The sequence below is a fragment of the Saccostrea cucullata genome, unplaced genomic scaffold, assembly GCF_032062105.1.
Source record: "Saccostrea cucullata isolate Sc308-1 unplaced genomic scaffold, CSIRO_AGI_Scuc_v1 ctg18694, whole genome shotgun sequence".
Classification (NCBI taxonomy): domain Eukaryota; kingdom Metazoa; phylum Mollusca; class Bivalvia; order Ostreida; family Ostreidae; genus Saccostrea; species Saccostrea cuccullata.
The window spans coordinates 1-4,071 of record NW_026940209.1 but is presented as its reverse complement, the minus strand read 5'-3'; the positions used below and the strand labels follow the sequence as shown (position 1 = coordinate 4,071).

The 4,071-nt window shown below is 33.1% G+C and overlaps 1 pseudogene; it reads right to left on the bottom strand.

Moving 5' to 3' along the window:
- Window positions 1-962: 962 nt before the first annotated feature.
- On the bottom strand, window positions 963-3,987 carry LOC134254969 (peroxisomal acyl-coenzyme A oxidase 1-like; annotated as a pseudogene).
- Window positions 3,988-4,071: the final 84 nt, after the last annotated feature.

The window sequence follows — 4,071 nt, the reverse complement described above, 5'->3', positions numbered from 1 at the left end:
CTGACTGACGTTTTTTTCATACTAATTGTTACGCCATAATTATTTACATACTGACATGTAGACAGATTTCCGTTCATGACAAGGAGCACAAGACGGATGTGACCGGGGGGGGGATGCTTCTCCTCCATGGGACCTTATCTATCTCTGATGTTTTGGTCCGTATTTGCTCTGTTCCTATTTTTTATTGTTTAATGAACGTTTTAGCTTGAATACTATTCTTCCTATATTTCATACAAAATAAGTTTCAAATACAGAATACAGAATACAAATACAGAAACAAATGCAAGAAAAGCATTATTTTGATTAATCTGGCCATTTTAAACATCGTAAATCAAAATATAAAGAAAACTTTATTACATAGAGAATAATACATACCCTTTTCCATATCACATCCTGTATCAGCCCGAGACACCAATATCAGCCAGAGGGCCGAAGGCCCGAGGGCTGTTTGGTGAGGGTGATACAGGATGTGTGTGGAAAAGGGTATGTTTTATTATATTTATTACATACTTAGTAATAAAATACAGTTGAGAAGAAAATAAGTAAATAATCATGGATGGACTTCTTACATACATGTACATAGTCTAATGTCTCATAAGATTTGGGTTTGTTTCTATTTCTATTTCAATGCACTTGATCCTAATTTGAAAATATTCTATAGTATTACATGTATTTGTAAATTAAGATTAACCTTTTTTTCAAAAAGTTAAAATTAAGAAATATAACCCCCCAAAAATTGTGTATGATCACAAGTACTGTTATTGTGGTTTAATTTACTAAGGGTGTGATATTGTTGTCACAAAGCCTATAGCCCTGCAGGGGGATATGGATTTGCAGGGCTGATACGGAAATCCATATCAGCCCTGCAGGGTTGATACGGCTATTGTGACGTCAGCCATATCGCATATGCAAAAAACCTGTATTTATTACTAAGTGTGTAATAAACAAAAATATCACACATGTTATTTAGGGTATACAAAATTCTATCATGAAACTTCAATAATAAGAATACTGTCCTTTCTGACTTATTTAATTATATCAAATAAACTCTGCAACATGACAATACATATAACCAGTATAACAATCTATGTTAACAACCTTGATAAACTGTTCTTATAGCAGTATGTTAGTAAACTTTCACAGAAAATAAATCCATCAAATTTTCTGAAAATATAAGGCGATAATTTTTACAAAATTTGTTCTCCAATTTACACAAAACAAAAAAATCACAACTTATAAGCGTGATAAAAGTGCATCTGTTCCTGGTATTGTTTGAGCTGGCTTAATATATTTGTAGTAAGAATCTAATACCTACAATAAAAATCAAATGTATATCAATGAAAAATAAATCTTTTTTGACAAGATGAAATCTGAAAAAAAAATTAACAATTCTGTCAATAAGGGACAAAATTTTATTAACAAATATACCTCTTTTTCATTCAGCGGGGATTCTTTGGCATACTCATACAGGGCCCGATACACTTGCCCATCATATCGCCCCAGACAACTGTCAAGTACCGAGTCTGGATAATCGAACGCGTCCACTAAAGCCACTGCATTGGGTCTTATCTCTGCTAATAATGACGTCAGCTTGTTTTGTAAAATTTTAACTTGATCAGAACTGAAAAACCCATCCTGAAACGAATGTAAAGTGTTCAAGTTTGCTTCCATTGAATTCGTTTTCTTATATCCAATTCAGCCGTCGAAAAAATGGAGAAAGAAAAAGAAAGATGTATACAGAATATGATCTCAGAGCACATACATGCAGGAACAAGTTGTATTGTAATCCATCACAGATTATATTGAAGAAGAGTTTAAAAAATACATATAGATGTTTTTTTTTATTTGAAAAATTATGATATTTACTTTAATTTGTATCCCCAGAGAAAATTTCAGGATGAATGATACTAGTATTCTGTACTATTGATGTATTTTAAGCTATTACGACTTTAATGTTTAAGGGAATATTTAGATTTATTTTTTCACTAATAAAGAGATGTCTGAATAAATGAATATAAGGAATACCTGGATAAATTCTCCAAGGTTTGATACAATTCCATAAACAGCATAAAGCTTACATACTGACATCATCACATTTTTGGTTTTGTCATCTAAATATCTCTCAGACAGAATCTTCACAAAATTTTCAACGACAAACGCATGACAAAATGCCTGTAAAACAATGTATATAAAATTGTAAGCAAATATATTTTTTTGACACAGCATCTGGAAATGCAGGTTTAATATCATATATCTTGAAGAGTGGTTAAAAGAGGTTACTTATCCTCCTATTTTTACCCTACTGGCCCAGAATAGACGAACTGTTGAAGAATTCCATGCTTCCTGCTGACTTTGGCCCTTATTGACCAAGTTCTGAATATTGTTGGCAGCATCTGATACTAGCCTATTATTTTATAAGAACGAAAATTTTAAGCAAAAAAAAAACAAAAAAACGAATTTTTAATATTTTTTGTAATTCTTGCAAAGGAAATGCACAAATTTTCAGAGAAACAGGATAATAAAAATTGATTCATACACCTCACCTTGCAACCCTGTGATTGTAGGCCATCACCAGACATTTGAAGGCTACCTCTTCAGTCATACACGACCGTTTGGAAAGGTCACTCCCTAGACATTGTGCAAGAGTTGATAGAGGTTGTCCTTGCATCATGTTGGCATACTGTTTCATCAGAAACCTGAAATAGAAGCGTAAACTAAAAAATAAGGACTAATACATGTAATCATTGCCCGTGCTCCCTTTTATAAAACATATTCCTAATGGAAATTCCATCACTGCTCCCTTTTATAAAACATATTCCTAATGGAAATTCCATCACTGTTTTTAAAAACAGTACATAGATTTTTGGTGTACAAAATGCATTTCAGGAACTGAAGAATAACTAATTTTATGTTACTGTATGAATGTAATTTATCATTAATCAATACTATTGTAAAATATATACAAAATAAGGATAATAATCATATAAAATCAAACAAACCTTGCCACTTGAAGCGTAAGAACCATATTTTCTCCCTCATAAGTACAAGCTGGTGTACAATCTACGTATATTTTGGGTAATCCACTAGCATGAGAGTAGCCGTGCCCCCCACAACACTGCCGACATGTCTCCACCCCCTAAGAGCATATCCATGAGCTAAAAGCCTTCAGTCCGGCGCTCATAGCGTGCAACTTTAAACGACAGCAGTAACAAAACTAAAGAACAGTACTACCTTCGAACTAAACATGATTAGTGCTATAGTTTTAGAAATTTTAAAGAAATGGCTAATTTTTTTTTTACATCACTTTCTTATTTGTTGAACCATAGGCATTGTGTTCACCTTGTTTGCCTATCTCTTTTCTTAAAAGTTGATTTGAAAATGTATAAAAACTGCATTAATTATATTAAAATCTTATCATTTACTTGGGGTAGGTACTCGAAGTTTCCTGCAGCAATATCTGGATACTTAAGTTTGTAGAAATCAGATATGAAATCTCCTGCAAAAAGCATGGCAAATGAAGTGGCTAAAAGAGGAAAGAGTTTGTACTGTTGGGTTTGGTAGTCAATTATCTGTGCTTCCTCTCCCCTGTAAACGAGATCAATCTTTAATTACCACAAGCCAAAAAATTGCCTTCGGAAGCAAAACTTTTACCTGAGTGTTAAAGGCACAAACATAACGAACAGAGATCAATCAGTAAAAAATACAGATCGCAAAAAAGCCAAAAAATGAAAGGTTCCTTTTATTCTAACATGTTTCATCAACCATACTTTATACAGTAAACTAATGGTTTGTAATGATATACCCTGGTTTGATCTCTGTTTGCCTCCGCACTGCGCTATAACGGATAGCTATAACACAGGCCTCTGACAGGCATGTTGCCACTGACGCTGTAATGGAACACCGCAACAGAACCATAGAACCATAGGCTAACTTGTCACTTGGAGGTTTTATGTATGTTCCATCTTTTAGGACCTTTGCAAAAAATGATTAAACAGTCATAAATATATGGATTTTTATTTATAAATTTCAAATGAAACTAGCTTTCATTTCCCCTTGTTAATGTTAATCAGT